Below are 20,606 nucleotides of genomic sequence, written 5' to 3' on the forward strand. Positions count from 1 at the left end.
TACTGATCCCCTTGGGGAAATATAGGCAATACAATTATAATGACAATACAAATAAACAGTGTAAACAATATAATTAACTCTGAATATAAGAATATGAGAAAGTAAATGAAAGTGTGTAATCAAAGGTGCAGATGCCCCGAAGGCGGTCAGGTGGCGTAGCTGAGATTGCGCTCGTCACCAACACAGGAGACGCTGGGTTCGAGCCCAGCTCTCGGCGTTGCTACCAGCTTGGCTGGCCGTTCATACTAATACAATTGGCAGTATTAGGGGGTGGGAAAGCTGGCGGGTGGGAATCTGGCGTTGTGGACAGCGACGCCTACAGGTCAGGTCTCGGCGCTTGCTAAGCGGGGCAGGACTTGGTGGAGATAGCGTGCCCTCCCACTCGTTACACTCCACCAATGAGAGTCCTCGCTGCCAAGTGAAAAGAGCGTCACTGGCTTGACGGCGCACGTCTCGGAGGAAGCGTGCGATCGACTCGGGACGCCCTTGTACCGACTCGTAGGAGAACATGCGAACAACAACCAGGTAGGGGAGGGGGGGAATTGGCACGACTAAATTGGGACGGGGAGAAAATCAGAGAAAAATAGGAGAAAGAGAAGGTATTTTTTTATTTTATTTTTAAGGGGAAGATGCCCTATCAGTTATGTTACAATAAATATGGGCAATAAATAATTTGAATCTGAATATATACTATGAGTAAAGTAAAGTAAACCGTATACACAGTAGTGATGTGCATCTCCATCACTGAGGCCGATGCGATGCACATCTCGATACGGTGCCAACGATACGATACATTAATGATACATTTGAAGCACCGGGCGATGCGATGCGATACGATTCACCCCCTGTTGAGATACGATACGATACGATTTGATTCAACATAATGCGATTCGGGGCGATACGATGCGATTCAACACGATGCAAAATAATGATACAATTTTATGGTATGACAGAGGATTTGGTTGTATTCCTATGCAGCTTATATTATTATTAAAAATAAAATAATCTACTGTAAGACAATTTATATAAAAACTCTTGGGTGCCTAAGAAGACTTTTGCATAGTAGCCTACTGTGTTTTCTATCCACTGTAGCTAAAACACACACACACACACACACACACACACACACACACACACACACACACACACACACACACACACACACACACACACACACACACACACACACACACACACACACACACACGCGCACACACACACACACACACACACACACACACACACACACACACACACACACACACACACACACACACACACACACACACACACACACACACACACACACACACACACACACACACACACACAATGTATATACACACTACTATGAGACAATAATAATCATACACAAAGGGATAATGGCTTATAGCAGACTTAATAATTTTATAGTATTTCAGATAATGAAATTAAATGTGTATCATCAACTATCCAATTAGTATTTATATTGTAACGTTTGGCCACTTTAAATCATTGAACAGAGAGAGAGGGAGAGAGAGAGAGAGAGAGAGAGAGAGAGAGAGAGAGAGAGAGAGAGAGAGAGAGAGAGAGAGAGAGAGAGAGAGAGAGAGGGGAAGGGAGAGAGGGGGAGAGAGAGAGTAGAGAGAGAGAGAGAGAGCGCGCGTTTGAGTCTGAGCGTTCTGATGCTCCGTAGCTGACCACACCATGATGGCATTTTGTCAACAACACAGTTTGAACCTGGCTGGAGGAAGCGATATAAAGAAACGAATTGCCAATAAATGTGAAGTTATCTTTGAAACTGTTGTCAAGCATCTTCAATATACCCCCCCATTTCCCCACTAATGGAACTGGTGTTGCAGAGTCACGTTAGTAAGTTAGACACTGTAGTTTAGCGTTAGCTGAGCGGCTAACTGGCGTTAGCCAGAGGCTACTAGCGTCAGCCAGTTGATCAATTCTATTCATGTCTCCTCCTCCTCGACTTCCACTGTTTGTTGATAACTGTGACGCGGCTCTCACCTTCTGTAGTAGCGAAGCAAAGATAGTATCTGCTGTGTGCAGTCACAGTGCACTGCTGACAGAAGTGGATGAGAGCAAATTATATGAATGAATCGGTTTTGACCTATGCAAAGACGCTACAACAAGATACATCGCGAGTTGAGCCTGAATTGTAGCCGATGCGCACTTATTCCACCGGTGCACTCGCATCGTGAACGTTTATGCCGGTGCACCGTTGCGAATCGGTGAATCTTAACATCACTAATACACAGGTGAAGTATACACAAGGTACCGGCATGCTATACGCCATACGTTATACGTTGTAGTCCGTGCAGGTTAGGTGGTAAGAGTCAGACACTTAGTGATCAGACATTCCTACTAGTTCTTGAGTTTGTTCTCCAAAAGTGTATATAATGTGAGTGCTGAGTGCTGAGGCACCCGCCGGTAACTGATCAGTGGATATTGCATCTACAGGCCGCCTTTCCAGAGTGTAGTCGTCCGGCGTACTCGCATAAGCCAGGACCAAGACTTTGTGGGACCTCGTCAAACTGAGCCTCAGCTCGGGCGGGGCAGAGCGGAGGAGACAGAGTATCTCTCCAGGGGACACACACCCTTGAGGAGCAATTGCTCAAACTGCATTTGAACTCGGAAGTCGGAACCAATCAAATTGCTCCCGACAGCTACCATCGACACAGTTATACCTCTTTTTATTAACAAGAATTTCCCCAGCCACAGGTGTGACCAGCAAGATTACTGTCTGCATTTACAATATTTATGTCCCTTGCCTGTTTGTAATTTATGTATAGACAAAAATAAATCACTTAAACGTTTCGCGTGTGTGCAAGAGCGAGAGAGAGAGAGAGAGAGAGAGAGAGAGAGAGAGAGAGAGAGAGAGAGAGAGAGAGAGAGAGAGAGAGAGAGAGAGTTTCCCTCTCCCCGGTAGACTAGCTGTCTCTTCTGAAACAGGAAAACGCAGTCAGACGTCTGATAAGGTTGTTGAATAATGAGTTCTACTGTGCACTTTAATTTCTACTAACAACTTCTCCCACCCCCCAAACTCACTTGTTTGAATATAGGAAAAGTAAGGTTTATTAACAATAGATTGTCTTTGATGTTGTAAATATAATTGAAAGGCTACATTCATGCCGGCTGTATGAGGCCCCCCCCCCCCCCCCCATCCATGCAAAAATAAATATATTACAACACATTTGCATTAGGATGATTTATACTTTCAAAGCAATTGAGCTTCCAGTTGAGAACAACTTGAGTCCAGAGGCATTTACGAATTGATTGAGACTTCATCTGTTTGCTTTGATGTTTTTCTCATTCCTTTGGCTTCTCCGTATTATTGTTTATTTTTCCTCTTTTTTTCTTTTTTATATCCTCGGTATTAAACCGTTTCCATGAATGGGTTTCTTCATTGAGAACACCTGTCCTGTGGTGCAGTTAAAACAAGATACGTCTACCATCCCTGTGTCTTTCTTCAGGCTACTCTTCTGTTCCAATATAAGCAAACAGGAAAGGCATACACTTCCTGTCTGTGGCCCCTTCGGATGGGAAGGTAACCAGTAATCAGTATCGCCTCATCTCTGGAATCCCTGTCTCTTTCTCCATTCTATTGGCCTCGCTTATCAATATTTAGGAGTAAAAATTAGAAAGTAAATGTATATCGTGCCACAATTGACTCAAAACACAAACTATTCATCCCAGATATTTCCAAGAATAATCACAATTCCAGTAGACATTTTATAGTGTATATTTAAAAAGGAACCCTTACAAATGACTGTGATAGACTCTGTATCTTTATCCCAGAGTGTACCCTACTTGCGTGTGTTGCTTCCTTTTGTGAAAAAAGGTGTAACAAAGTTAGCTTGAGCTTTTGAGCTCTGCCCTTGATCTAGAGACAAAGCTCTGCGGTTCATGTCGGTTCACGTTTGGCTTTCCACCGCGGCTGAAAGAGCCAATTGTGTTGAGCAACATCACAGTGTGACACGATGGCTGACTAACGCATTAGCCATCGCTCTGTTTGATAGAGCAGTCACCATGGTGTCTGTACGCTCGCACATGCATGCATGCATGCGCACACACACACACACGCACACACACACACACACACACACACACACACACACACACACACACACACACACACACACACACACACACACAGAAGTGCCAGGCTCCATTCATAACACACCTAGCCCCTTGTGATGTAGCCAGGGGAGTGTTGTTTTGATGGCGGTCGGTGTCATGGCTGGTTCACATGTTGTTTTGATCCTTACTGTCGGAGCCCAGTGAGCTCACACAGTCACAGCTGGCTAGGGTGGAGCTGCTGGGGTACACAGGGAGTTGAAGGACATGGAACCCTGCCAACGCATTTCATACATAGCGCATATCTTACAAGTGCAGCTGAGAATTAGAGATAGGGGGCCCTCGCCCCAATACACTGCCCACCCCCGCCATCTGCCCGCCTGGGAGCCGGGGACTCTGTGACTTAGCTTCCACATAACCAGGGCCTGACAGCCCTACCCTCCTTTATTACCCTCCCATTCCCATTCCTCTCCTTCCCCTTCTCCTCTCTTCTCCTCTCCTCTCCTCTTGTCTGTTCTCCTCTCCTCTCCTATCTTCTCCTCTCCTCTCCTATATTCTCCTCTCCTCTCCTCTCCTATCTTCTCATCTCTTCTCCTCTCCTCTCGTCTCTTCTCTTCTCCTCTCCTCTCATCTTATATCCTCTCGTCTCCTCTTGTCTCATCTCCTCTCCTCTCTTCTCCTCTCCTATCTTCTCCTCTCCTCTCTTCTCCTCTCCTATATTCTCCTCTCCTATATTCTCCTTTCCTCTCCTCTTGTCTCTTATCCTCTCCTCTCCTCTCATATCTTCTCCTCTCCTCTCATCCTATTCTCTCCTATATTCTCCTCTCCTCTCATCCTTTCTTCTCATCCTCTCCTATCTTCTCCTCTCCCCTCTTGTCTCTTATCCTCTCATCCTCTCCTATCTTCTCCTCTCCCCTCTCCTCTCCTCTTGTCTCTTATCCTCTCATCCTCTCCTATCTTCTCCTCTCCCCTCTCCTCTCCTCTTGTCTCTTATCCTCTCATCCTCTCCTATCTTCTCCTCTCCTCTCCCCTCTCCTCTCCTCTTGTCTCTTATCCTCTCATCCTCTCCTATCTTCTCCTCTCCTATCCCCTCTCCTCTCCTCTTGTCTCCTATCTTTTCCTCTCCTATCTTCTCCTCTCCTATACCCTCTCCTCTTGTCTCCCATCTTCTCCTCTCCTATCTTCTCCTCTCCGCTCCTCTCCTATCTTCTCCTCTCCTCTCCTATCTTCTCCTCCCCTCTCTTGGAGACTGCCGGCTGTTGTAATGACAGGAGCAGGTTAGTGTAAAGCCGGTTGTATTTCTCCTGAATGTCAGAGTAAATGAGAGATTAGCTTCTAACCACGGTGGAGAGGGGGACATTATTCTCTTCTCGCCATCTAATTTGGATCCTGCTCAGAGGGGAGCACAGGGCCAGCAGAGGTTAGGGTGTGTGTGCGCACGCGTGTGTGTCTGTGTGTGTGTGTTTATCTGTGATCATGTGTGTCTCTGAGTGAGTGGTGCTTGTTTCTCTGTGTGAGTGGTGTGTCTGTGTGTGTGTCTCTGTGTGTGAGTGGTGTGTTTGTGTGCCTGTGTCTCTGTGTGTGAGTGATGTGTTTGTGTGTGTGTCTCTGTGTGTGAGTGGTGTGTCTGTGTGTGTGTCTCTGTGTGTGAGTGGTGTGTTTGTGTGCCTGTGTCTCTGTGTGTGAGTGATGTGTTTGTGTGTGTGTCTCTGTGTGTGAGTGGTGTGTTTGTGTGCCTGTGTCTCTGTGTGAGTGGTGTGCCTGTGTGTGTCTCTGTGTGTGAGTGGTGTGTTTGTGCCTGTGTGTGTGTCTCTGTGTGTGAGTGGTGTGTTTGTGCGTGTGTCTGTGTGTCTCTGTGTTTGTGTGTGTGTCTCTGTGTGTGAGTGGTGTGTTTGTGCGCCTGTGTCTCTGTGTGTGAGTGGTGTGCCTGTGTGTGTGTCTCTGTGTGTGAGTGGTGTGTTTGTGCGTCTGTGTCTCTGTGTGTGAGTGGTGTGTCTGTCTGTGTGTGTGAGTGGTGTGTCTGTGTGTGTGTCTGTGTCTGTGAGTGGTGTGTCTGTGTCTCTGTGTGTGAGTGGTGTGTCTGTGTGTGTGTCTGAGTCTCTGTGTGTGAGTGGTGTGTCTGTGTGTGTGTCTCTGTGTGTGAGTGGTGTGTCTGTGTGTGTGTCTCTGTGTGTGAGTGGTGTGTCTGTGTGTGTGTCTGTGTCTCTGTGTGTGAGTGGTGTGTCTGTGTGTGAGTGGTGTGTGTGTCTGTGTCTCTGTGTGTGAGTGGTGTGTCTGTGTGTGAGTGGTGTGTGTGTCTGTGTCTCTGTGTGTGAGTGGTGTGTCTGTGTCTCTGTGTGTTAGTGGTGTGTGTGTCTGTGTCTCTGTGTTTGAGTGGTGTGTCTCCCAGCAGAGGTCACAGGTCTCCTTGTGGATATAATTAGAAGCTTCCTCCCTGTGCAGCATTTAGGAAAATACTCGACTTCCCCTCCCGTGTTTTCCCTTCAGCGTCTATCTGCACTCTCTGGTGACACATTCGGGGAGTTGAACCGCCGGGTCAAAACAGGCTAGTTGGCCAGAGTGTCTCCACTCACTCCCCGCACGGCTCGCTGGTGTAAATCTCACATCCTGTTTCCCTGTCGGCCAAATAAAACATCAGGATGGGATTTTTAAAAACATGCAGTGCAGAATCTCATCCCTCCCTTAGGAACGGAGGTCACAGGAACGGCTGCTTGGATCACTTAAATACATGGACATATCAGCCAAACATTCAAAATGACCTGTGATCTCGCTGTTGAGATGTATGGCTGAAAAAAAAAAACTTTAATTCAATCTTCATACTTTCTTATGACGACTGAAACATTCTCCGAATATGTGATGCTTGATTGGCATTCGCTCCACCCAAGGCGGGAACGGGGTGAGGAGGAATCCCAACCTGAGCATGACATAAGAGCAAAATGGCTGCCATGTGAATGTGGTGAATAGGCTTGAAACAACTCGATTTTAATTGACATAAGTCAAACGATCTCACCCCACCTCTTTTTCGTTTGTTAAAAGTAAAAAGAAATGACTCAATACAGAATTTTATTAAGATGGAGATTCTCTGCAGCACAATTTAGGCAAATCCCACACATGCAAAGAACTTTGGCATCACCATTTAAACCAGCTGAGTTGAGATTGAGGTAAATCCTATATAGTACATCTCATCTTTAAAGCGATACAGTCTGTAATTCGAGAAGTTATAGCAGGTCATTGCTGAAAAACATAAAGGTCTCTATATGTCCTGAGCTGTCAGTTAGTATACTGGTAAGCTGGCGGCTGATGACCATCAGCGAGAGAGTCCTCTCGTACATTTCATCATGTCTGCTATAAATAATAGCAGGTTACTATGGATAGGCTGACTGACTCATACCCCACCCCCCTGCTGCCACCGGTCCTGCTTCTTCTCTTATAGCTGTCATGAAAGGCTTAGCACATATACTTGGTCTCACACCGGGAAACGCTCGTACACACGCACACATATGCTCCCACGTGCGCACGTACCTATATGCACGCACACGTGCGCGCGTTCTCAAATAGACACATGGACGCATGCGCTCACATGTGCTTATACGCGTGCATGCACACACATGTTGTGCCATACATGCACACGCTCAAAGCCCTGTTCTCGTGTGTTGTGGGGACATTCCATTGTCCACTCTTAACCTAACCTTAATGCGGCCAATGTCCCCACAGCGATCACAAAGAAGAACACGTTTTCATCACCTGTGGGGACATTTGGCCTGTGCAACAGTAGGAACACACACACACACACACTCTCCCTCTATCTCTCTCTCCCTCTCTCTCTCCTCAGTGAAATGACACAGTGGCTTAACACAGCTAATTGAACCTTTTAATCAAGGATAGCTTTGTATTGATCTCTATTGTCACAGTTGTGACTTCCAGCTCACGTTTCTCTGTCTCCCTTTCCACCTAGTGTTTATCTCCCTTTCCTTGTGTTTCCACCCAGGTCCAGTAGATGTCCCCAGTGTTTCCCTACGTGCAGTCCTGGGTCCTCCCAGCTGTGTCTCATCTTTCGTTGACCCCAGCTGGTGCCCCTTTTCCCTCATTGCTCCCTTGTGTATTTATGTCAGCTCCCCTAATCAGTCTTTCACCAGTCATTTGTCCCTGCGACCTATGTTTTGCCTCGTGTTAGTGTGTAGTTTGTACAGTTTAGTTCTGTTATCTGTCTGTCCATTACTGTAGTTAGTCTTCCCCCTTTCTGTTATCTTGTATCTGTCTTGTACTGTCTTTCTCTAGTATGCCCTCTGCTACTAAGGAATCTACCTTGCCTATATTCTTAACTGTAGCTGTTTGACAAACAATGTTACTTAGAGTTGCACCCTTCCTGCTGACTGTTGTACAGAACTGGTAAGTCGCTTTGGACAAAAGCGTCAGCTAAACGACTGTATGTAAATGTATCTTGCCTGCCTACTGCATCCTTCAATACAACCATGGTTGGTTTCTTCGTCATCTGCCTCAGGACTGCCTTTTTCCTGCATTTCGGTCCCCTACCAAACCCTTACAGAGCGACTGGGCATTACTTGGAACCAGCGGTTACCCTGCCACCTCACAGCCTGCCTAGTGGAGCTAGAGTAAAGTCTGGAGTTGTTCTACTGACAATGAATCCCACAGAGCGTTTGTTTTATTTATTTTTATACCCAAATTATCTTTATTCTACAATAGTGTTTTCAGTTCTGAAGCAGAAAATGTACCTGTATACTCTGGATGCTCTCAGTGTAATTTATAACATCTTTCCCAATGCAGTGTCTACAAAGCAGTTCATACCACACTTTATATTTGATGCCATCACAAATTTGAGCACTCTAGGTTTGGGATTTGGGAGAGAGTTGTTCATGTTTACTAATATTTTCTTAGACCACAACATGTATGAATCTTGATGAAAAAAAATGACGTAATTCCCCTTTAACTACAGCACTCTGATTATTCCCGCTCCGCTACATCTGTCACTCACCCTTTTACAGTGATCCCATCAGCTCTCCCTCCCGCTGCCAAGAGAGACGAGAGAAAGAGAGGCCCGGTAAAAATAGGGAGCTGAAGTCATCGCCGACTTATAATTAATCTCTTGTCGACTTCTATTGACACGTCCACTCTTTGATTAAATAATTACCTAAGCGCCATAAGCCCCAGTGATTGAGTCATAATCCTGAATAAGCTGTAACAAGCAATGGTCACCTCCTTCGCTATACGATTAGCTCATCATTTCATTGCCCAGCAGAGCAGGTCCATACCCACCCCCCATCTGTCGCGTGTCGCAGTCCTGGGGTTGTGGTTTTGGCGGATGCTGTGTTTATGATAGCCGGTAACAAAGGATGATTTCAGATTGAAGACTGGGTGCTCCATGCAGGCAAACACGTGTACACATAAAGATATAGATAGGCTTACACACATATGAACACAATCACAAACATTTGTGTTCATACGCCCACATGTACACATGAATCGACACATTCAATATACACAGACACTACATGAACACACACACACTACCCCCCCCCCCCCCCCCACACGCACACCTCCCTGTACAACATGCATGCATGCATACCCACCCAACCACCTCCCCCTCCCCTACCTCACACACAAACAGCCTGGCATCTGTCACCCGGGGCGGGGTCGCACACACACACACACACACGCATCACACACACACTTGGCATCATCTGAACCGAGCGCACCCTCTTTGACCCTTTGACAGGTACACGGTGGATCTCAAAGTGAGAGGAGAGAACTCAGAGCAGCTCTACAAGTCAGAGACGTGCCCTCTCCATAGGTAGCTGTCTAAGTCCTCTGGGCTCCGGGGGGCGGCTCAGACTCTCCCAGGAAGCCATAACTCTCCTCTCAGGAAGTGAGGTGTGTCTGCGCTGCTCTCGCTACATCTGTCTGGGGAGGGAACAGGAGGACAAGAGGTCAGACAAGAGTGGGACCACTTATATCATGTATTATGTATGACGGGTGGCGTGCGTCGGGATATTTACATGTGTCTGAAGGTGATGCAAATGGGGAAAAGGGAAAAAAAAACGGAAGGAAAGTTCAGAGACGTGTGCTTTTCTTTGTCAACAAAAGCCTCTCTGTAAACAGTGTGGGTGGTGATGCAATTTCAGAAACACAACAAAACAACTTCTATTGATCAGCTCAGAGGCTGCATTTATTAAGATTATTAATAAGAGCTGCGGATCTGATCCCAGCCCCACACCATTCATCCTATGAGCAACCTGAAAGGCCATTGGTGATCTCTATGAGATGAATATCCAGGTTCCTATCAATTATGGAAGTGTGTTATTGTGAGAGGGTCATCATTATTATTTATTCCGTCTCTCGTTTAACAACAGCCGTGACCTTCAGATTCGGAGCATCGATGCCAACGTTTTACCTCTTTACCTATTCCTGCTTTGCCCTCTCATATTCCCTCTGGTCCTGGGTATGTTGAAGGACCCCCCCCCCCCCAGAAACAATATGTCTGAAGAATATAAATCATCCCCCCCCCCCCCCCTCGCAAAAGCTGTGTTAAATGCTTTTGGGGGCTGATCCCTGTTGAACTCTCCGAACACTCACAGGCATATAATTAAAAAAGGTAGTTTCTAATTTCTATGAGAGTAAATTAGCACTTCGACTTCATTGTTAAATCGTGGCTGGTGGCACGCTGCCTGGGGAGATGGATCGGGGGGATCGGAGAGAGAGGGGTTGGACGGTCCGCGGATGGTTTTGACAGTGGGCTTCGAGGGGTATCATCCATCACTCAAAGAGCTTACATGAAAGTTCTGACAGGTAGAGGTCACAGCAATGTGGCAGGAGCCAACGGAGATGGATGCCTTTAATTTGGGTAATGAAGAGTTAACCGTCTTGGGAGAGAGCGAGGCGAGCGTTAAATGGGAGAGCCGTCCACCATTAAAAAAGAAAAGTCTTATTTAATTCCTCCAGCCCCTAATGAAAGACATCAGAACACAATCCCTGATTGACAATGAGGCCCCAGCTGTAATTCCCTGCAGACAGTTCACTTAAGTTCCCACCCTTGTTAATCTCAAATATAATGAATTGCAAAACTAAGGTTAAACGTGGCAGCGTGAATTCATTATCACTAATACATTAGTCCGTAAGATGATTTAGAGTGCCGGTTCTCTCTCTTATTTTCATTAACGGTGAATGGCTTTGATTTAGCCCGAGATTCCTCCGGCCCATTTGTCCTCGCCATCAATCTCGCCGGCCCGACCATTGTCCCCATTGATGTCTAACCCCTTCTCTCTCAGAACGGAGGGAAAGAATGGACGATGTGTAGGAGCAAGACGCCCGGGTGAACAGAATATTCCGCTTTTTTTTGTGTGAGTACAAGACCCGTCTTTATCGCTTCCTTGGAAAATTATATTCATCCTGAGCTGTCATTCAACTCCATCCTTGACCCGGCTCTTATTGTTGCAGGCTTAATGGTAGCACGTCTCCACCGAGATAACGGCTAATGCTTGTCTGGTCTACCGCCGGCAAAGACCCGCAAAGACCATCTTGCGCTAAAACACCAGGGACCCTATCTGCATACCGAGGTGATAGTTATTATATGGACATTCAGAACGCGTGTACTTGTTCCCCCTATCTTTCGTTAATGAAAGGAAAGGTATCTATAAAACTGCATATTTCATATAAATTCCAGTACACACAACTCAGAGCGCTGGCCTATTACATGGCATAACATAAGAGGCATTCTGCGGCTTGGGCAACTTTCCCTGCCTTTTTACGCTTATGTTCAGAGGAATGTCATACATATGTTAGCCTATTAACAGTACTGTATACACACACCCAAGCAACATGGCTTATACCCAATTTGCTTCACTGGGAAATTGCATAAAGGAATTGTACTGACGTGCTACCATTTGCTGAACGCACGTGTGCACAAGCGTTTTGTTGTGCATGAATGTGACAAATCTTAATGCTGCAGTAAGTGGGAGCGGCAGATATATTCCGCTGAGTGACAGAGGGGTTATAAGCTCCTAATGACGGGGTTTTAAAGCAGTGGCTACTGCTAATTGGGGTGATGTGTCCGTCCTGTGTCCCCCCAAGACATGTCTAGCTACCAGGGATTAGACATGATTAAGGTACTGGTCTTCCACTGCTTTAAGGCCTCTCTCTCGGTATTTATCTTCAATGGGCGAGATTACCTCCAGTGATGGACAGATAGAGATCGCCAGGGTCACTATATATCTAGACAGTTTGAAACCTATTATGGGGCAGTTTCTCTGGTGTGGCTTTTGGAAGTTACACACATCACCGTCCTTTATGGGAGATGCTGTTTTTTGCCAGCAGAGACAGAGAACCAATGTAATATTTATGCAAACGGCTTGTTATATAAAAGTAGTTCAAATATTATGCCTCTGGTTGTTTTTACACTTTTTTCTTTTTTTTCTTTGCACACACCTGTCTGAAGAAAAAGGGGAGGTGCAGCTCTTACACAAAGCACAATTAGAGAGTGGGAAATCATTATGTTCTGTTAGCAAACAATTTATTATTGTATCACTAAGTGATCATGGATTTTCCAAATGAACGAGGCTCTAATTATACGGCGCTTCCTCTACAAGTTCAACAGCAAGACTATATGTTCTGTGTCTTTTCCTCCATAAAAATAGATTTAAGGTGAAAGTAAAATATTTATACTTGTCGGACATGAAATCACAATTGCCATATATTTCACCACAGCGACTATAGTAAACGGTCAAAGGATGTAGTGTATGGTAAGAACCCCATGGCCCGCCAAGTGAGGACTTGTTTGGTCCAAAATGTCATCAACCACGATTAATAACATTACTTCACTCGAAAGAACCACACGGTGAACCCTGGCAAGGAATAAACATAGAACGGGAATATTTATTGAGTACAGATGTTTTTTGCTACTTTTCACCAGGAAAGCCCCGAGCACCAACTGCGAGCCTCTTGGGTCATTACACCATTAAACACAGCAGTGGTCACGCTGAACACATTTCGCTAGGAAAACACATTCACGTTTAAACAATTTCCTTTGTCAGGGGTTTCAAAATGATCAAAAGTTGTGCGGCTGATCCTCTTTTTTTCTCCCCTCGTTAAGACGAAATGTCTGTTCACCTCTCATGTGTTTTCATTTGCGAAAGCGCGGGCGGAGAATTTAAAGGGAGCAGGGGGAAACTCTACCTTGTTAAACTGAACTGTCAAATGCGCTTGACAGACACTTATAATGAGATTAGTGTAAGGAGGATATCAAAGAGGAAATGTCGGAAATAAGAAAGCGTAATCCGCCCGTGGTTTTTATGACATAGTTGTTCTCTCCAAACTTTGCATTCCTGTTCATTAACTGTGTTTGCCCTTCGTTCTGTAATCTGGAGCTCTCCCTCTGACACTGGAACTCAATCTAAAAACATCCCATGAGATTGGAATTATTACGTGTGTGGTGTTTCCTGAGACAATGTTGGTGTGTGAACTTCGGTTTTACTGTGTACACAAATAGAAGATCTTCCTTAACTCCCAAAAAAACAGGCTCAAAATTAATAATTTATTTACAATTGTTAGCATAGCAAAATGTTGTGTATTGTGCATAAACAATAGAACTGGTTAAGGCATCAATTGGATGATTTAGGTACCACCTAGGGCACTACATATGCTGCTGTATGTGTTTGTAAATAAATGTCTCTCTTGCAGGCCTCCACCAAATCAATGGAATCTACCAATTTTTTATTCCATTAAAAACCCTTTTATTTATTGTTTATTTATTTTAACAGCAGGCCCAAATCATGCTGATAAAAGCAACAAGCTACACTGTTTTTCCCCCTGTGGTCTGCAATACTCATTACCAAACTGTCTTATTATTGATTTCTAGATAGTTGTTAAACACTCCTGTGCAACAGAGCTTAGCCTTTTCCGTATTCCTAAGTCTCCTCCGGTGACCTTTACTGTTAAGATAGAGTGATAGCTCTCAAAACATACGGGGAGGATTTGCAAAAAAACTGACATTTATGAAAATCTGTCTTGAAGCCCTTTCGAAGAAATCCTTAAGAGACATGAAGGAAAGGGCACTGAGTTGCTATAAGGAGGGGGTCATATTGAGGCTTAACACCAGTCTATATGTGCATATATAATGCCAAGGAAAAAGGAAGTGACGGGCCACAAGTTTCCTTATTTTTCTCTCTCTCCAAAGTCCCATTTGTCTCTTGACAGTACGTTTGGATTCAACATGAAGATAAATATCGTCTCAGTTGGACACTAGCAAAACTGCCGTGAAGACATGCTAGTGAGTTTGGTCTCAACAGTGGCATTGTCGACATTTACAAAAGAAAATAGACCATTTCTAAATGTAACCTGTTCAATATCTATATGCCACAGAGCATTCATAGCAGTCTATTTTATATTAATTGTTTAGATATACCTATTGTTTCCTCCATCTCGCATGGCAAATTTCCTGTTGAAGTTGAAATATTGTCGATATTTCTCCGCCTAGTACGAAGCTGTGTCTTTTTGCGTCTTTCAGTTAACTTTGTGTTTCTGTGCACCACCTCTAGATTTTGTTTTGTGTCGTATTTGAACATATACAGTTAGAGTGCTACTCAGTACATCACATATTCTATGAGGAAAGGTTTACAGTCAAATGTGACACAACTGGCACATGGAGGCCGATATTGAAATGACCGCCTTGTAAAGAGTTCTACTAACATTTAAAGGAACACGGCAACATTATGGCGAATGTGCTTACCGTCTTCTACAGAGTCAGACAGTTTCCTCTCTGTGCGTTCAGTAGAAAGCTATCCAGCTGCAAGCTGGCCTAGCTTAGCGGATACAGATCAGCTTGCCTATAGCTTAAAACTCAGAGAGAGTGTGATAGACTAGCTGATCCGTATCCGCTTCCATTAATTTGTGCTAAGCTAGGCTAGCTCATCCATATCTGCTTCAATTCATTTCTGCTTGCACAGAGCTTCAATATTCAAGAGTTTTATTTGTCACATACATACCAGGGCTTACAGTGAAATGCGGGTGGCCATGCCCGCTTCGATTGTGCAATAATACTAATAATAAAATAGACATAAAAAAACAGGTAATAAAATATACATAAAAAGGGCATGATAAAATAGACATGCTAAATTCCTGAGATTGTTAGCTATGGATTTAAGGCACTGGGTCCTATCTATGTACACTACTATACAATATACAGTCTTTACTCTATATCCCTATGCTATACTTGCTATATCTAAACTATACTATACAAGAACCAAACGCACAGAGAAGAAACTGGCATCTATCTTCTGACTCTGGAGAAGACGGTAATCGCATTTCTCATAATGTTGGCGTGTTCCTTTAAAGGAGTTCAAATATACTGTACCTAGACTATAGGAAACAAATGTTCCGCTCTTGTTTTCATTTCAAAATTAACAAGAGTGATGTAGTTGATTTATGTGGAAAACAGGCCATAGGCTATTCTATAGACTATTCTGAATAGTGTGCAGCATAAAAGAAAAAAAGAATACAGACCGCAGACCCACAGTTGGACATGATGTATGTTTTTATTCTGTCCACCATGATTATTATTCTGTTTACATTGTCACACGCTGTTTACTTTGAACGTTTTGTCACCACCGCTCGGGAGAAATAGTTAATTTTATTTATTTATTTTTTCTATGTAGAAGCATTATAGAAAACCAGCAACAGCTTTTGTCTGAAACAGCTGTTTTTTGTTCCTCTGTGTTTCAGTTGTGACTAGATCTATGTTTTTTCTGTACGTGGTGTATTCACTCATTTCACTTTTGGTGGTTGTATGTCATTGTACAGGGGGGGGGGGGGGGGGGGGGGGGTTGAAGAATTGCTTAATTTTTCTTCTCCCTCTCGCTACGTTGATGAAACCCCTCCTGGAGGATCCTCAGGGAATCCATCTAGCGCTGATAACTTTGAGCTATCTTATCAGGCCACTGCTCCAGACAGGAGTGAACGCTCAGATTTGCTTCCAGGAATTTGTCTCTTGTCGTCTTCTTTTTAGTTTTCAAGGTGACCGCCTGGGAAAATAAAGAGTTGTAGATCGCCGCAGCTCTGTTTCTTTTGCTCCTCCGTGTTTCAATTTGTGACAAGATCCATGTTCTTTACAAAATGCCATTCAACCAATATTTACTGCAATCATGTGCAACACAAGACTATATAGGAGACAGCTGCTTGAAGACGTCAATTCCACTGACGACTGTAGAGACGGGTCTAGTATTTTGTATATGTTGCACTGTGTTTTAGATTCCGGTCTATAATACATCAGTTGCATATTTCATGCTTTGCATTTTATTGTTCGTCTGTGTCGTGGAAGCTTTCTGCAATAACTACACTTACAGCACCAAGCAATAAAATGCCTTCTGGATTTTGTTTCTTTTTTAATATTTACCTTCCATGGGTTATTTGCAGACACACACTCACTCACGCACGCACGCACGCACGCACACACACACACACACACGCACACTGCTGCCTCTGTGGAATGATTATCGACAACTTAATATTACTACAAAACATGTAATGGCAAACAGTAAATAATGCAAAACCCATGTTCTTTGTTGACATCCTTTAACCATGCGTGATTTCCAACAGAAAATAAATAATCTAAATAAATGTGTCGCTGTCGGATGAAAACCACTTTTTTTTTTTTTTTTACTGGGAATTAATCTTTCCATGTTTGTCTATCATGTGAGCCAGTTTCATCACCCTACCTGTGAAATTCATTGAAAATTGTATGATTTGAAAGTACACAGATGAAAATTAGGCAGTTTTTTGGAATTCCGAAGAGCGTTTTTTCATCCGACAGCGACGAAATGCAAATCGCTATCAAAGCCTAACTTCAATTTCTGGGTTATCCAGTCGGATCTTGCCACTCATTACTAGGACTTAACACAGTGTTGCCTGTGACTTTCCCCGAAGGCCATGGATTCTCGATTTGTCAAGGCACTTTGAACTAGTCACTATTGGGCTGGTAGTGCAAAGATCATAAACCAGTAAAACTTCAGAGCACAGGATGCGACTGAAGGGTGACTAAGCACAGTGGACCCCCCGCCCCACCCACCCGCTAGTTTCCACACAGGCAGTCCTGTAGTCAACACTATCTTATCTGCAGAAGGAGGCAAGTCTGGGCTGGCCAGCGGGGACGCGAGAAGGACATGCCTTCAATGGAAAGAGTACTTCTTAGAAATCAACTGTTGGTGATGAAACGTGACAAACACGTTTATTTCTCTCCATAGGGTTTTGTTCTGCCACTGTTTGACCACAGCTTGCATTGATGAACCATTCCACCATTCCACTACTGTGCAAAATTGGAAATCTTGGCACTGGCGCATTGTATCATCTGGAAAACATGTTAATAATGTGTTTTCTCTTATGAATGATAATCACGAGTGGTGTTCATCTGTTTTCGCATTGCCGTGGTACTAATGAGACTTTTTGCCTGTTATGCATCCATAATACGCTATATACAAAACCATCTCATAAAGTGAAACTTTCCTCTGCTCAGCTGCTTCTTACAGTCTCTTCCAGTATGTGTGAGAGCAAGACCTGACCTGCAGCTATACAATCCATCAGCATTAGTCCTACGCGGGTCTCCAGACTAAACACACTCTCATTACAGTGGCTGAGAAGGCCCGGGGGGGGTCTTCCTCCACACACAAGTTTATTAGCACAAGACACAGTGTACAATACACAACTAGTTACACTGGACCCAATGCCATAAACACCATTTTTAATGCCGCCAGTTTATAATTAGAGGATTTGAGTGGGCAGAGATTATGGGGGACGGCAACAGGTGACATGACAATGTGATTAGGGGAGAACATACTGTACTGTGCGAGAGCCGGAGTTGCTCTGTGATGATGTCACCTCCTCCAGGCCTCTCTGGATTCCCCCCGGTTAGTAAGGCAGAGCCACTTTTAACCACACTGGAGAGGGAGAGGGAGAGAGAGATAGAGAGAAAGAGAGAGAGAGAGAGAGGAGAGAGAGAGAGAGAGAGAGAGAGAGAGAGAGAGAGAGAGAGAGAGAGAGAGAGAGAGAGAGAGAGAGAGAGAGCCACCACTTTTAACCACACTGGAGAGAGAGAGGGAGAGGGAGAGAGAGAGAGAGAGAGATAGAGAGAGAGGAGAGAGAGAGAGAGAGAGAGAGAGAGAGGAGAGAGAGAGAGGAGAGAGAGAGAGAGAGAGAGAGAGAGAGAGAGAGAGAGAGAGAGAGAGAGAGAGAGAGAGAGAGAGCGAGCGAGAGCGAGAGAGAGCAAGAAGCAGCTGAAACATGAAACTCTCCATGTGTTTTCATACTAAATTCCAATAGTGGCCCATTGTACCTGACTGTAGTTATTATGTTACTACTGTATAACATAATTCTCACAACCCTTGAGTTAAGGGGCCGACAGTGACCTCAGTTACTGGGTATAAGCAGTTGCACATAATAGACCCCTCATGTCCACATGCAAAAGTTAGTTGAGGGAGGTAAGCTACAGCGTGGCAAGATAATGTGTGTACAGTCTGAAAAACACTTCTTTCTCCTTTCTCGCCACTCAATGTCTGCAAAGGGCTTTGTCCTTTGTAATGAAGGCTATTAACTTGCTAATTACCACACTTGAGAAGCTGTAACCAAACCATCTTTTAACCCCAAAATCCGCCTGTCAACACAGAGTGATCCCATTACATACGGAAGCTTGCCCCAGAAATCTGATGCCGGCTTACCCTATAGACATCTATAGTATTACTGCAGTTTCTGTAGTAGCAGGCCATTACAGTGCAGTTTGACAGAAACAAAAGGTAGCCTGGTTTGACACAGCTGGTTAATTTGCTACCATCATTAATGTACCTTGACTGGTGAGTTTTTATAGTGGTGAGATTTATACATGTTACACCTTGAGAAAAATAAATGTTTGCCACTAGAGAGAGAATTTCATTGTTTTCCCTGTCTCCCATATTACTAGGGATTTGGCACATGGACTTATATTATATAATATTAAATAATACAATTAGTTGATATGAGGTGCTTTTGCTACCTTTGCCACCATGTTTTGCTTCTATTTAGAAGGTTACCATTTCAGGGCGGTTAGGTGGTCGAGCGGAGATTGCGTTCGTCACCAGCCCCGGAGCTGTGAGCTTGGTTCGCCTGTTCGAATCCAGCTCACAGCTCCGGGGTTGTCACCAGCTTGGCTGGCCATCTGCACTGATACAATTGGCTGTATCAGAGGGTGGGAGAAGCTGGCGGGGTGGGTCCGGGTCGTTGTAAACAGCGACTCCTACAGTTCGGTCGGGGCGCCTGCTAAGCGCGGATTGGACGTGAGGGGGATAGTGTGGTCCTCCCACACGCTACGCCCTCTCAATGAGAATCCGCGCTGCCAGGTGAAAAGAAGCGGTGATTGGCTGGACGTGTGTCGGAGGAAGCACGTGGTAGCCTCCACTCTCCCAAATTATCTGACTGTGGGGGGTAAAGCGCAGCGACCAGGAAGGGACTGGGAATTGGCATACGACTAACATTGGGATGGGAGAAAATCGGAGGAAAATGGAGAAAAAAAAAAAAAAAAAAAAAAAAAAAAAAAAAGGTTACCATTTCATTAACATTAGTGGCATGCATCGCGAATAGGCTGCTCCGTGCGAAACCTGTACGAACTGAATTCTGAACAGCGCCGTCCCCTGTAAGCGGCGATGCGCGTGTGTTCGCAAGGACAAGTGCGTACAAGATGCCAGCGGCTTTGGCCCCTGATTGTGTTTGTGTGTGTGTGTGTGTCTCGTGACAAACATTCCAGCACTGTGCTCCAGCATCAGCTGTTTACATTCATGACAAGACACTCCGGTCTCAAGTATCCACTAAAGGATCAGACCTTGAGGAGGCAGGGGCCACATCAAGGAGGTCAACAAATAACCTGACACCCTGGAGAAACATTTGCATTGAGTCGAGAATGTAAAGCAACAACAAGGCCAAAAAAGAAAAATGGCCGTGTCCTTGAGGGGCAGCAAACACTTTGAGTGGTAAAACAACAGCCTCCGAACTGCTGTGAGATCCTCCTTATTGTGAGAGCCTAGCTCTTATCTTGAAAGGGAGAGGAATAGTGTGTTGTTTCCCTGAGTAATAAGAACTCAGACACACACACACACACACACACACACACACACACACACACACACACACACACACACACACACACACACACACACACACACACACACACACACACACAGAAATTAATGCCGGGGCAGCTGGCATAGCTTGTTTTAGTATCGTCTAACAATGTGATACGTATAACGGCCCTTTTTTATCATATGGTACCGACTCAACTCAACTCGACTGGACTCTACTCTCCTTTTTTTCATTTTGTTATCGGGCAGAAGTTGTGGATAGTTCTTTTTGGCATCACCTCTGTCGCGGTTCCCAGCAAGCTGAGGCGACACCAAAAGGTGAAGTGAAAACACAGCAGAGTTTGTACGGCAAGGTTTCAAAACTCGAATGCCTCGGAGTACATCGTCTTCTTATCAACCGGGATAAGAACGTGATTATTTTCCTCTGCAAATTTC

The sequence above is a fragment of the Notolepis coatsorum genome, assembly GCF_963971535.1.
Source record: "Notolepis coatsorum genome assembly, chromosome: 3".
In the NCBI taxonomy this organism is placed as follows: domain Eukaryota; kingdom Metazoa; phylum Chordata; class Actinopteri; order Aulopiformes; family Paralepididae; genus Notolepis; species Notolepis coatsorum.